Source organism: Erpetoichthys calabaricus, chromosome 14 (genome assembly GCF_900747795.2).
Source record: "Erpetoichthys calabaricus chromosome 14, fErpCal1.3, whole genome shotgun sequence".
NCBI lineage: Eukaryota > Metazoa > Chordata > Cladistia > Polypteriformes > Polypteridae > Erpetoichthys > Erpetoichthys calabaricus.
The window spans coordinates 52,272,428-52,288,600 of NC_041407.2; positions in this window are offsets into that span (position 1 = coordinate 52,272,428).

Sequence of the window (16,173 nt, forward strand, 5' to 3'; positions counted from 1 at the left end):
CTATCTATCTATCTATCTATCTATCTATCTATCTATCTATCTATCTATCTATCTATCTATCTATCTATCTATCTATCTATCTATCTATATTCTGTAAGTTTTAAGGCTATTGTTTTAATATTTGGATCCAAGCAACTTCATCTTCATTTTAAAACAGAAGACCTGGCTAGGTATTTATGAAAATTAATTAAAAAGATGCTTTGCTTTAGAAAATAATTTTATGTGTCAAATTAACATATACCATGACTGTGTAGAAATAAGTACTGTAACTGCATACTAAATCTAAGTGATAGTACAGCCTGCTTGGGGTAGCCTCAAACCGTAGTATCTTGAAGAATGGTAAATCTTACCAATTTCCTGTTTAACACTCTGTGTTCCCCAGTACAGATCGCCTGCTTCCTCTTTGGTGACTGGTGGTTGATGACACTGCTGAAAGGATCCTAAATTGAGGTAACCAACTTATTTGTGATTCTTGACACTACCTAAGTGGAAAAAAATGTTTAAAATATAATTAAATTTCAGCTCCATTAATAAGATGAATTACAGCTCCATAAATAAAATGAGCAAATTAGACTGAACAGAAAAAAAAATCAAAAAAGAAAAGAAGACTTCAAAGTGTAATGGCAGTACTCTTGAAATAAACATTGCCATTTTATTATTTAAAAGACCAAATGCAGATAACCTTTGACTGAAGCACAGACAGGTCTGCTTTAGAATACTTGTTATTAGTCTTTAAACTTTTTCTAGAACACCTTGCAAAAAGATTTAAAAGATGGAAATGTTCAGGGTTATCTTTAAGTGGAGTATTTACAATAATTAGCTGGAGACAACAAGGTTCTGTTTTACAAAATGGGGTGATCTCATTCTAATCAACAGTTCATGTTCATAAATGTAGTTTGTTAACTAGTTTATATTCTAGGAAAGAATCTTGCTGTGACGTTTTCATATTAGTCATACTTCACACGGCTGTGTGAAGAAAAATGCAACAATTTTGCAAACATAAAAATCCAAAGTGGGTTGCTTATAAATTGGTTAATTCTTCCACACCTGCCAGTTCAAAGCATTATTTCACAGCCTGCAATGTTTCAGAAGGGGGTGAAGTTTCATATTTTTCCAGTACCTTGCATTTAGGAGAAAAGCTTGGACACTTTTTTCCTCTAAACAAAATTTCTTTTTGAAACATTCACTCATTGAGCTTTCCCTCACAAATGGTTATTTCAGATCACTTGAGCAGTATCTATGTTGTATCTAAACTAACAACTGGCTGTTATAGTTCTGAATTTTATTTCTTCTGGTGGCTGTCTTGTGTGCCTTCAGTGCACCTCACCTTACTCCTGTTGCATGGGTAATCTTTCCCATTGTTGGGGGGCAGTGTGATGCTCAAGTTCTCTACCTGTTGGAATTTGCGGCGGTGGGTTTAAATAGCCACCCACTTCGCTGTGTCTTTGTCGAGGCTGCAGATAACAAAACCTTTGCTAAACCGATTGCATATATTTCTTGTTCTGTTTTCATCTCTTGGGTTCCTGACTGTTAATTTGTCCTTCTGACCTTGATTTTCTTCTTGCTCTTTGTGTTTCTTATTTCGGTCTCGTTTTTTTTTTTTTTTTGACCTTTCTTTGCTTTGCATTTCTTTTCTGGTTTGCCTTTTAGAAATCTTGTCAATTTACCAATACAACACTGGAACACTGTGCACAAACAACATTGTGCAGCATGCATAATACAATAAAACCACTTTAATAACAGTTTTAAAAATCATTTTCCTAAGGTCTTAAGCAGATGCAAACTTAACCTTCTTGATGGGTTGCCAAGCTTCTGCTATGGTTTGAAGGTGGTGTTTTGTCTGTTTATCGTGTTGAATGTTGTGCATCCTTATATTTCTGGTGGTAATTGTGGACTGTGTCTTTAACTAGATTTCAACGTAGGGTCAATTGCAAGGGGTTCTTTTCCCCATATGTTAGATGCATTGTACTATCTAGCCTGGAGGTTTAGCAGAAAGTTTTTGCATTTCTAAACCAGTTGAGAATAAAAGGAATTAACACCTAATAATCGAGAAGTATGTGGAACTTCAACTGAAAGCATATGATCTGTAAAGAAAGAAGCATGTGTTTCACTTTTTATCTGCTGGTAGACCTGAACTCTACATTTCTTATTTCAAGAGAGCAGTTCTTGCTCACTGAAAATCTTTCTAAATATTTAATTTTCTGGGTCTGGTACAACAGTACTGAAATACTATCCTGTCTTTGTGTTGGGGGGTCTCTGCAGTGGCCATAGCCCCTCAGCTTCCATATGCCTTAAATGGTCCTGCAATAAACTTTCTAACTATTTTTGTAGTATCTGTCTTTTTCTAATCACTGTTGTGGACTAAAGGGACTAATATACTATCTGCAAAATGAATTTAAAATTTATTAAGCATCATATGTAGCTTAATTTGCAATATATTGTAACATGCAAGATTTCCCTTCTTAAATCCAATAAATATTATAAAGAGATTTTGTATTTGTATACACAAGGTAGAGTTCAATTTCATGTCAGTTTATTATTGTAAAGCACATTTCACTTATTAGACAGGCTCAGAGCTTCTGTACAATTTTCAAGCTATAATAGAATGACAGAAATAATTAAACCATACATCATTTACATACATGAATACACAAATTAGGTATAACACAGTGAAAAAGAGCAATTTCAATTTGTTTAAGATTAACACATCATGACAACACGCATTACCATTATAATTCAGATATGACCAGTTGACAACACAAGAGATGAAAACAAAAACTCCACTCAGTAGCATTCCTGAAGAAAATAAACTTTTCAGTGAACGTTTGATTTTAACAGTCAAACTGACAGTCAAAGTCAGGCAAAATCGTGGTACTGGTGACCAAGGCAGAAGGACTGTCTGCTTCGCTTAAGCAACTTACAATATTATAAGGCTGTGATGGGTAGTCTAATAAACAGATGACATTCTTTCTTTCTGAGATTTCATGTCTCCCAACACCTGAGATGTCACTTCTCATACATAGATAGTAGTAATTTGGCAGTAGAGCAATGGCACAAGGTGAAACTACAGGATATCGAGGAAAAAAGGAGGGTGAGTGATGGTTCACAAGCTTACAGACATCATCAATCTTGTTTTTTTGTGCAAATGGATAACAGTCACAATATGAGCAGCTAATCAACTTAAGTAACAAGTCTTCATCCTAAATTTAAATATTAAGACTGTTGGGACATTTCTCACACAGGCAGGCAGACCATTTTACGCTTCTGGGCCCGTGTAGCTAAAAGCTCAACCTCGTACTGCCGTTTGTAATCTTGAGATTGTAATGTACTCTGTGGTGTACTGTATAAAGTATGTGTGTGTTGACAAGTTCAGATAATTTATTAGGACCAAGACAATTTAAGTTTTAAATGTAAAAAGGGGGATGTTTTTAATCATTGCTAAACTTAACTGGAAGAGAATGTAAATATTTAAGAACAGATGTTACAGTATGTAGTCTTACTTCCCTATTCTAATAATGATTCTTGCAGCAGCATTTTAACTTTACCGAAAGCTCCAAATTTATTTGAACATCCTGTGTATAATGCATTACATTGATCAGTTCTACCAGAACACATTAATTAAGTTCTCTGTGTTCATGGTTAGAAAATGTCTTCATTTTATTTTATTTTAAAACTTTAACAGTAGGCTCCAAGCAGTGTTATAATATGCTAAATTCTATACTCATTCTTTGAAACAAATATTTAGATCTTCCCAGATAAAAATTGACAAGATCTTGTTTTTCCCACCAAATATTTTTTTTTTCTCTACTCAAAGGCAAGAAGTTATTGCACATCTAATCTTTAAACTCGTTCATGCAATTAATTACGGATAAAACTGGAGAAATGTCATTTGGCCTGAGATAAGACATATGATCAAATACAGTATCATCTACATATGAGTGAAAGTGAATATTATGCTTTCTAATGATTTCTCCCAGAGAAATTATGCCATAGGGTCATATGGTCATTATTGTCACATTTACAAATTAAAGTGAAATTTTTACTTGCATATGCTAATCAACATGCCAACCCCTGTGTAAAATGAAAACAGCAACAATCAGTGTAGTCAGCCTTGACAGACACCGTAACTTACATCAGGATGGATGGACAGAGTATTGTCATCACATTTCTGTATAGACTGAAATCAGTTTGACAAGTATAAACTAAACTGCACAAGGGTAGTGCCTGTGAGCCCAATATAATTGTCAAGTCAAAGTATTAGAATAGAGTGTTCAGTGATTAACCTTAATCTTACAACATAGTAACTATTGCATTTCCTTCATCAAAAGGCATTAAAACATCATCGACATCACGGGTTAATTCTGTTTCTGTATCGTGACCGGTGTGAAGCCATAATGAAACTTCTCAGGTAAGTTGTAATAAGTAAAGGAGACGAGCTGTATTTTCAAATACTTTTACGAGTATTTTAGAGAAAAAACATGCATGTGAAATAGGTCTATAATTATGTATATATAGGTCTGGCTTTGCTTTTCTCAATAATGGTATGAAAACGTGACACTTTTAGTACATCTAAAACCGGTAGTCAGTAACAATCTATTTATAATATTAAGAATGGGAACTGCCAGTACAGTAGTTTTCAGATTGGGTCTAACGGATAGGTGGTAGGTTCCATTTTAGAAATAAAAGTTACGAACACAAGTTCAGTTATCAACTTAAAATTACTACAACAATACAGATTAGGAGAACTAGGGCTTGGCACTATTTTCAAGATTATTTTAAAATTTGGGATCTTGTTAAAGAAGTTCATTAAATATTTGTTGTTGTATTTTGATGCCATTTCAAATTTCCCATTTGTAGAAATTAGCAATTGTTCTCAAGAAAACACGAGGGTTATTTCTGTTTACACCTGGTAGTCTGGAATAGTATTCAAAAAGAGCTAAAAAACAGGAATTTTAATACCTTTTAACACAGTCAAAGCAGTTCAGATGGCTTGTAACTTTGTTGTTTTCCATCTACACTCTTAGTTTTTTTTTTTTTTTTTTGTATTCTTAAGAGCGTGACCACATTTATTCAACCAAGGTGACTTTCTTTGGGATTTAACCGTTGCTCCTGTATCTACAGTACATCCCCTCTCGGGGAAATATTATAATTAGATGCCAACTAATGTGTTTTGTTCTCTGGAATTAAATTTTAGTTTCTCACAATAAATGTTATGTAGAGTTGAGATTTAGATGTCTTGCTTTAATTTGTGATTGTATTGGTGATGGCAAGAACAAGTCAAATATAATTAAAGAAAGACTACTGTGTTTTCTTACACCTAATTGGGAGTAGGCTTGTCTCAGCTTTTGTCTTCCGCCATTTTATCACTCTGCTTAGTTTATTTATCTGCTTTTGGCAAGGTTATTTCTGGCTAGTTAACTGAATATTTGCCAGTGTTGTTCTCACTAATAAAAAGTAAACCAAAAATGAGCAAAATTTCATTTCATTATCTGAAACAAACATACACATTTTAAAAATGTCTAAAAACAAATGAGAAATTAAAAAAGAAAACTACTAAAAAAGATGTGAAAAAAGTTATTCACAGTAATGGTACCGTTTTTTTAAGAGGTTACATTTCTGTTACTGTAATTCAGTATGCAGCTTTGTACTTACCTTTGACCCAAGTGTTGTATTTTGGGTATTCAGAGTATTTGCTTTTATAGACTTTTTGCTGAACATGACCACTGCTGTTTGAAGCACTGTGTTTGAGTTTTTTCTGTGAATCGCCATCCTTGGTATGTTACATGATATAGACTAGTGCTTTGCTTTATTTATTTTTTATTTACTTATTACCAATCTTTTGTGCAACTTCTGACCCTTTTTGGAAACTCTTTGTGGACACTTAATTTTAATTTGTTGCCTGCTCCTGCATTTCTAGCTAAGGAAAGTCACATGGAGCTACATTATGTGAAAGTTAAAGAAATACATACATATCCAGTATAGTACTGCCTTTCCAAAAGCACTGAGCCCCTCTTTAAACTTTGATTTTGTGCATACTAGTGTGTTTAATTGTTGGTGTATTCCTTAACGTTCCATCCATCCATTATCCAACCCGCTATATCATAACTACAGGGTCACGGGGGTCTGCTGGAGCCAATCCCAGCCAACACAGGGCACAAGGCAGGAAACAAACCCCGGGCAGGGCGCCAGCCCACAGCAGGGCACACACACACACCCACACACACCAAGCACACACTAGGGACAATTTCAGATCGCCAATGCACCCAACCTGCATGTCTTTGGACTGTGGGAGGAAACCCACGCAGACATGGGGAGAACATTCAGGTGACAAAGTACAACTCATAATAACAAGCAAGCATACACAAATGGGTTATTTTCCATATGTGGTGATATTTCTGCTTGCAAAGGGAATTGCAACTCTGGAAGTGAAAATGCTTTTAAAATTAAATAGCCATTTGTTTAAATTTACTGTGGGTTAAAATAACAAGTGATAACAAAACATACTAATTATTTGGTTCTCGCATTGTTTTCATAATGTTGGAATTGTCACATTATCATGGGAAAGTTATGCTCTGTCGCAGATAGTAAAATACAGTAGTATGTTTTATACTGAATTCAACAGGGGTGTATGCTCCCTGCGAATAGGTTTGTTAGAGATTGCAACTTTACTAAATCAAAGTTCTACATGCTGTATATACTTATATTATAAAATAAAATCATCTATCCTTCCCTTGTGGTATGATGGTAATTCTAAGATGAAGAAAGGAATAATAGTACTAAAGAAAAAGGATACACTTAGCTTCTTTTATTATCGGTCCACAGTACAGTCATGGGGTTTCTGCAGTTGGCTTTGGCCACTTCGGGAGAGTGCAGGAGGCTTGTTTCCGACGTACTGGCAGGATTGATGTCTTCCAGCTGTCCTTATGGGAAATTTAGCTTTGCAGTGTAGTGGCAGGGTTTTTTTTTAGTTTCCCACAGTCTTTGGTTCCAAAATAAGAACATGCAATTTCCAAACATGAATACAATATTTTTTTGGCACAGCACTCAGTAACTGGTGACCGTAAACTGATCGTTCACCTGTTTTCTTTTAATTGTCTAGCAGAGTTGCCTGCACTCATTTCTTCCCATCTCAGCTGTGCTTTGTCACTGTCAGTTTGCTTACATGGCAGTAATGCTCTCTTCCTGTCAGCTAGTTTGTGTAGCTTAGCTGCTTCAGCTGCATCTATTCATGGCTTTAATTACCAGTTTGGAGTGAAATAATGTACAGTGGAATTAAACTCACAGATCACAGTGGCATACTTTAAACTTTTGGCTGCACATATGTGCATATATAAAGTTGACCAGTATGAGAGATGTCTGTGTGGTATCATTCAATTATAGGGCAATATCATTTTTTGGAGAATAAAACAAAGCCAATAAAATCTGAAGTAAAAAAAAAAAAAAAAAAATAAAAACAGAAAATGCTGATAAAAGGAAACTAAATAAAAGCTAAATAATATGAAAATTGTATAATAATTAAAACTAGAATAACGCTTGTATTTGCTGAGTGCCCCCTAAGTGTTGATGATCAGCAACTCATATCGGAAGAAAGATTGTCTTGAGGTTTCATTTCCTTTTAATTATAGGAGCTCACCTAATTTTTCAAGACATTTAAATATAAGGCAGATTCTAAACTGATTGTTTTATTGTTGCTCAAGCACATATAACTGCACTGTTAAGAAAAAGTTCAGTTTCAGGGATTGAGTGAACAGGGGCCTCATGTATAAACGGTGCGTACGCACAGAAATGTTGCGTACAAACATTTCCACGCTCAAATCGCGATGTATAAAACCTAAACTTGGCGTAAAGCCACGCACATTTCCACGGTACCTCATACCCTGGCGTATGCAATTTCTCCACTCGGTTTTGCAGACTGGCGGCACCCAGCGTCAAAGCAGTGCTACTGTTCCTGTGTGGTTACCCTTTCTTTCTTAGACCCACATTTCTGATGCGGCTTTATAAATACACTGAAATTAACTGCATATTGTTTATTAGTGTAATGCATCTGATTGTAATTAACCTGTAGCAATATAGTGGTCCAGGGAATAGCCATAGTATTCCAAATACCATAACTGCTTTAGCATTGTTACGCTCACTGCATCTTCTTCTTCTTTCAGCTGCTCCCATTAAGGGTTGCCCCAGCGGATCATCTTTTTCCATATTACTCTCACTGCACCACTCAGAGTATTTATATCACTGTATCTGAGTGGGGAATCACAGCAGCAGCTGATCAGAAAGAGAATTATCGGAATACAGTTTCAAGCACACACTACCTCAGCCACGGCAGAACGCGTCAAAGCCTGTACGGATCTCGCGTTTCAGAAACAGTTTCATCCCAAGAACTATAAACGCACTCAATCAGTCCATCAAGTGCTCCTTGTAGAACTGTTTGTACTTATAAGTACAATTACTCCACTGTAAACTTGCACTACAGTTATAATATTGCACAACCTGCGCCACTTTATAAAGTGCATATGATGACGATATCATTTTTAAGATGAAATGAAGCAAAATATGTTGCTTATAGTATACAGATAAAACTTTAACTTTATTTAAATAATCTGTATTGTTAATAATTAAACATGTGAGGACACGGTGCCGCAGTGCTAACTAGTTCACGGATAGCTCCTGCCTTGCGCTGTATTCTTGCTCGTGCTGACGCGACACTGGAAGGATAGACGGATAGAATAATTAAACATGTACTGCGAAAATATTTCAATGTTCCTTAAAAGTTTTGAAGAATCGACGTTCTAAGCTTACAGATGGCTTAACGTCTATTACAGAGCTGATTGTGTGGCAATTGGAGAAAGAAAAGTATGGACAGGAATTGGAGGTTAGTACGTTTAAAAGAGACAGTACTTCTGTAATAAATTATTTCATCGAAGGTCGCACATGGCACAGCAAGCCTCTTGCGTGAGATATGAACAATCACTGCGCCACCATGTTCCCATGTTTAATAACATGCTTTCATTCCTATTATTATGAAAAAGATATCACGTATACATCTCAGTATTTTAATTATTCAGACAGCTGTAATATCACGAATGTAATGGATTCTGTGTCCTGTCGGAGAAAGAGAAAGAACGGAAGCACGTAGTGATTCACACACATAGAGCATATAGAAGATCAAACACAGAACAAAGCATTTAACGTGCTACTTGAGAAACTAGTAAAATAAACGATTTTAAGATGAAGTTTATGATGTTCTAATTTAATGACAAAGTAAACTACATGATTAAAGTGGAAATTTCGAGATTAAAGTTGACATTTCGTGCTTTTTTCCCACTGTGTGCCTATTTTTTTTCTCTGTACCCTAATAAGCTTTCATATGACACTCAGACGGTCTGCTACGAGTCGCCTTTTCACGCTGACTTTGATATGTGACAACTTCTTTTTTTATTTCGGGCACTGTGCGAGTTTGTGAACTTGAGCTTTCGAGTTTCTCCGACACTATGTCACTCGATCAACTTTCTTTTGTTGATTATGCCACTGTTTAAACCAACAAATAATATGTTTTTCCTTTGCCTCCACTTGGTATTCCCCGAAATTCTTATATTTTCCCCCGTGCTTTTCCATTGTCTTTTCACAGAAGGCTATTTATATCGATTTGCATATTCAAATAGGCATAATTCTGGGAGGAGTTGAGGCGGGACAGAAGGCGTGTGCACGTGCATTACTTTTCACGCTGATCGGGATTTATGTAGTGGAAGAACGTGAAAGTATGCGTATGAACAGATTCCTGCATCTGGATTTTTCTGTGCGTACGCTCATTTCCGCTTTTGTGCTTACGCCATGTTATAGTGTGAGTTCTACGCACGGCGTTATACATGAGGCCCCTGGTGATTTGTAAGGTGTTACACTGACTCAGCAAATCAATCCATATACACGCATGTTCACTTCTTTAATTATAATTGACTGTGTAACAACCTCATGTTTGTTTCAAGCATTTTACACTACATGTCAGTTCTCTTTACATACACTACTTTGAAAATGATTACTGCTGAACATATTCCACTGTGGAATCTGTGGTTTGCGATAAAGATTGCTAGTAAAAAATACCCTTTATTGTGGTCGTAAAATACAGCTTAAACCTCTCTCTATTCATCTGCATCCTCAGCAATGTACCACCTTGCACAGAACTCTTTTGACGGTCAAGAACAGACACTGCATGCTGGTTGGTGGTCTCCAGGCTGGCTACTCTCTCTCCTCAGCCTCAACCAACCTAATGTTTTGTTTTTTGCACATTTTCACATTGTCATGCCACAATATCACTATTGTTCTTCCCAGTTACTTCCAGGCCACAGAGGCGAGTCCCACACTGACTATGCTGACAAACCCCTGAACACAACACACACCCTAAATTTTGAATGAATTAGTCTGTGAGGTCTTTTCTGTCTTCCTTTCATGTGCTTCTTAGCATATATGATATGGATATAATCCATTGTTGCCTTAGAGTGAAGACCCAGGCCCTGACATTTAACTGAAGGTGTAATGCCAGTCATTTTATGGATCAAAATTTCTTCTACTTGCACATGGCATTTTGAGCCTACCATTTTCTTCTAGCACATGTTACAATTTTGTCTTTGCCTTATCTTCTCATCTATTGAGTGGCTCAGAGTCACTACCAACCTTTTTTGTGATCATACTGTATATTCGTGCACAACTAAAGGCAGTGGAGCTGCAATGTGTTTGACTTATTATATACTGTAGACCTACATTAGAGAAACAAGCTGTAATTCCTGACTAGTGGAGGGATCATTGGTTTAAATGTCCTTTTTTCAGCAGTAGACATGGGTATATTCTGTATTGTCAGTACCAAAAGAATTCTGGGCAGGAGAATATGCTGGCATATTAAGCAAGCCTTAAACTGCAATATATTTCTCTGTTGTATCCAGTCCTGCTTGACTTTGGCATTTGGTTACCTCAACATTTTTTATGTCAAATAGGGATAAATCAGACCATCTCCCCAGGCATTTTAGCAGCTCTTCAGCTATTAAGAAGATTGCCACTCCAGGTTACCTTAATTCGAATTCGAATTTGAATTTCTGGCTTATTGTACCCTTCCTGATTACTGGGTTTCTCAACTTCTTGAGCTTTAACTGCATATGGACCCATGTTGTTCACTTATTTCATGCTGAAACACCACAAAGCCTGTACATGAGACACTTGGTATACCTTATACCTTTTAAGTGTTGAATCCCTAGTTTCTCCTACTACAGACTTAAGAATAAAGTTTTATTGCCTGAGTTTGCTACCTACTCTTAAATTTTAGTCCTGCATCATAAAAAATTGAGTCAAATTGGCATTTGCAATTGAATGCAATCTCTACCCCAGGCAGCTCCTGATCAAGCATTGAGCAAGGTCTAGTATTCTATATAATGCATCTGCAGAATTCTCTCACATAATTCATATTCCACTGACTCACAGGTGTTGGCTGAGTCCATTCAGACTAAAGTCAAATTGGACTTATTCCTCTTGACTTATTGAATTCACTGCTGGAGTACACCCTGCATTCTTCCCTTCTGAATTAATGTATCGATATATTGGTTAGTTGTTATGTATTTTACCAGTCTCCTACCGAGTACTGTCCAAAACAGATTGATTCTTCAATTTTGGAACAAAGAAACCTTCCACCTGCTGCCTACAATCTGGTACCATGCCCTTCCTCCACATTACTTGCAGGATTGTCCATACTGTAAGCAACATATTTGGTAACCACTTATACATTTTATATTATATTCCTTTAGGACCTGGTGCTGAGATGGATGTGGCATTTGGCACAACCTCTGCAACTTTCTTGAGTAAAGGTACATCTACATTGAGTGGTTTAGAGAGGAATGGAATCTGGGGTCATTGTGGGCTACTTCCAAGTACTCCTAAACCTTGGATAATCCTGTCTTTATTGATCTTGACTTCTTTTCACCCAGCAGATCTCTGGTGAATCTTGAAAAGGTTTGCTATCCTTCTTTGCTTCTCCAGCCTGTTCTCCTCCCTTAAGTGATTTGCTTCTTTAAGTGTTACTTAGATCATTTAGGTCAGGCTCTTCTCCAGCTACACTCATATATTGTTTCAGTTAAAAATTTTCAGTCTCAATGTGTTTGTCCTCCTCATTCAAATGGTTTAAATAACTGACTGTTATTTTGGCCTCTTCTATTACACCAAACTGTTCCAAAGAGATAGTGTATGATGTTTGTCATGGCTCCCAATGTCTTCTTTGCTGGGCCTTGTAAAGATCGCTTTAATAAAGACATCAAGGTCTCCATTCAGTTCTTTCCATGCCCGTTTCTTATTACTTTGAGGACACCTAAGCATTGCTTTCAGGAGCAGATCAAATATGAATGCTTGCCCTCTCGCTGTTTGATGTGTTAAGACCTTACCTTTTATTGAGCAACCAGAATAGAATAATACCTGATATTGTGAACACTTTAATGTCGGGGTCACTGACATTGAGGTGGAACTAAAAGCTGAGTCCCTTTGTGATTTATATTGTGGTTTTTGTTGTCCATATTTTGCCTTTGCTTGAAGGTTGCCATATTCATTCATGTTCATACACAGCTTTTCACAGCTCAATCTTACAACTACAATGCCCATTCTTACTTACTGTGTTGTTATCAAAGAATCTGTTGTAAACCTTTCATTCTCTGTTGGAAGTATTGTTTCTGTGTTCTGCTGGTTGCTTTTATGAATGTTCTTTGCAGGAACTTCACACTAAATGTGAGCCAGGCTTTCACATATGAGTTTGTTCTATATCTATAGCGGTTGAAAAAGCATACTATAGTGCTGGAAAAACAAGTTAAATTACATAAGTAAAACAGAATTTTTAAATTATATATCAATTATATTATATATATTATATATTTAAGTCCAATCTTCACGATGTCAAGTAAGCGACGTAGCCACTATCGCGCAACATCAGAGGCTTTGCCTCAGGTGCTGTTGTCTGAGGTTCGATCCCTGTAAGGGGAAGCAAAAGTGCTTACACCTGATGATCTCCAATTAGGGCAAAACACATGTTGTGTACTCTTTGCATTATTTGTCAGGTACTTTATCACTTATATATGATCTGCTTCTCGCAGCTGAGAGAACATGGTGGATGTTTTCCAACTGGCCAACCAACCACAGCGCTACCTTATAGGTAAACATCCAAATAATCAGATTGCGATTCAGGCATATGAATATTATATATTATAATAATCTGTATTGTGACACGTGAGTCACCGTTTTGCACCCCAAAACATGAGGCTGAGTCTCAGTACTTTAGCAAAACCAGCTTTATTCAACTTGAAACAGGAACAGCAGGGTTATTTATTGCAGCGGGGAGTTACCACTCTCCTATACACAGACACAGCAAACGGGCATAGTAGGGGCCAGGTCAGTGGTCAAGTTATACTCTTCCCTGCATTTATAATGTCCCTTGCATCAGCCATTGGCGACAGGCGCATATAGCGCGATCTCAATGGGCTCATAGTTGTTGCCGTGGCTCTCTGCTACTGCACTGTGAACTTGTGGGTTGCCTCAGCAATGGACAAGCAGTCCGTCTCCTCCACAGACGCAGCAGGTGCGCTTCAGCATTCTGGCCCGTTTTTGAGGTCCTAAAAGAGTTCAGAAACCTCACAGTATTAACATGCATGTTAATGTAATTTGTTGATTGTAAATTGGCCATACAGAATTGACTGATGACTCTGCAATAGAGTGGCATCCCTTGCAGGGTATATTCTCACCTATCATCCCATGTTGTCAAGATTGCTGCTGTCTACACGTAGTGTGTAATGGAAAGGTTTGGAAATTTGATAGTTGAATATTTTTGAGAATAACTTCAGTAAAGGCAGGTTGAAGTGATGGACATAAATGTATGTTCAGTCATAGCATCTCAAATTAGCTTTTGGGAGGAAAAATAGAATTTAACTGAAAATTTAATGTTCTATGCCTTTTGTGAATTTATTGCCACTAAATTTAAAATGAATAGATTTCTCTTTCTGTTTTTGCAAATTGAACACTATATCTCCCCCATTGGAAGGCACTCTTCATAAAAACTGAACTACACATATATTTGAATGGAACCACTCTCAATTATTTAAATACACTCCCTAGATTTTGAAAATGTTCTGTAATTTCTAAGTACAGATTGCTTTAAATGGTCCTTTCTTTGTTTTAGTATCACAATTTGAGACTGCGTGTTGCGCTGCAGGACCACCACAGAAATTGAAACTGCTGTCATCAGTTCTTCATTTTTCATAATGCTAATTCACTTGCTTGTGGGCCCTTAATTGTTTCAAGATTGTTTTTAAGTAGTCAATTAACAAGGTGCAGACTCATCTGAAAATGGCAATGTGTCCTGCAGAGAAGCAACTGCAGCAATCAGTGACATTAGCACCTGTGCGTACATGTGCATTATCAAGTGATTCCTTTAAAACTTCATTTTAAAACAAATATAACAGCAGAACACATTCAGCAAATCAGCCACTTGTTTTGTACTGTATAAATATATATTGTTCTGATAAATATACAAAAATAGTAAAGACCTGCATATTGTGGTAAACAGGAAATAAGCAGTTTCATCAAAAATAAGAACCACAGTTGTTCACAAGGACTAATTCTGAAAAAGCGTAATCTGAAGTACATGTCCAAATGCAATTAGATAACGTAGGTTATTTGAGGACTTATTTTAATTATACTGTACATTAAATAACTGGGATTCAAAAAAGTTAACAAGTATTGCATGTAATAAGATATCTGCAAAATTAAAATCATGTTATTTAAACATAAAAATATGCATATGCTAGACCAGTGCTTCCCAAAAGTTTTAAACCAAGGCTCCCCAAAATGCTGTACTATCAGTAATATCATCCTTATATTGTAACGTCAGGAATGGTCATGGTCACTGCTAACAGAAGTCACACAACATGACTTTGGATAGTAGTAGACACACTATCAAATATCAAATGTTTAACTGCAGCAAACTGTTGATATGTGTAATGAAATGTGGTGTGATACCTCTAGGCTTGAGATCTCAAGCATTTTTCTTGCTGTACCCTTTCAATAACTCAAAGTCAATATGAAGGCTGAGCCAGCTTCATGGCTGCGCAGTTTTGCTTTTATGTTAAGCTTGTTCCTGTATTTAAGGAAGTCACCAAAGTTACTGAGCATTAACAACTCCGTACAAAACAAAATATTTATGCTGTTGATCAGTATTAATTAATTGAAAATTAAATGTTGAATATGTGTATTTTATTAATAATAAATGGTAATATATATCTTTGTTCCTTATTGCATATTTTTCTGTGTTGTAGTATTACACTTTCTAGAACTGTTCTAAAAATAATGGTAAACTAAAAAAAATGTTTACCAAAACTAAAAAGGTTATAACTTTGGTGGCAACATATAGAGAGAAAGAGGCACACACATACCCACACACACACAGTGTTCAGAATTCTCATTGGGGGTGGAGGGGGTAAAAAGAGAACAATTACTTATAAAGATGCTCTTTTCCACAAAAATCCATTGGTCTTGCCATGTAGTTCCCAGGCAGTCTCAACCATGGCATAGATGAGCCAAAAGAAGTGAGAAGCGAGAGGGAGGTTTATCTTGGGCGCCATGAAAGCAATGGGAGAATTTGAATTAACGTTGGTGGTGGACAATGGAAAAGGAGAATGCACCAGGAGCTGCATGAGACAGAGTAGTGGAATTACAGTGCAGATGTGGCCGCTGTGTAACCAACGGTCCCTTTAAAGGCCACTTTCTTCCCCGTGTTTTTTTTATTTGTTCCCTCACATAATCGCCAGAGAGTTGTTTGCATAATACACAGGTTGAGAACCATCACAGCTCCATTCAGTATCTACATTGATATAGGAATACTTTTACGCAACAATTAAAGAATATTTTGACTTATGTTTATTTAAAAACAATGTGATGCAATTTAAATAAAGTTAACATTTAATATTTTTTGAGACCTCACGAGGACTGCCACAGCAACTCCCCCTAAGCCCCCAGTTTGAAAGCCATTATGCTAGGTGACAGAACACAGTATAATTTGGTACCTTGGGGGAAAAAAAACTATCTAGTATAGAAAATTAAAGAGAAACACATAAAAAGGGTTGTGGATATAAGGTGAAAACCTGCTTAATTTACCTTTAA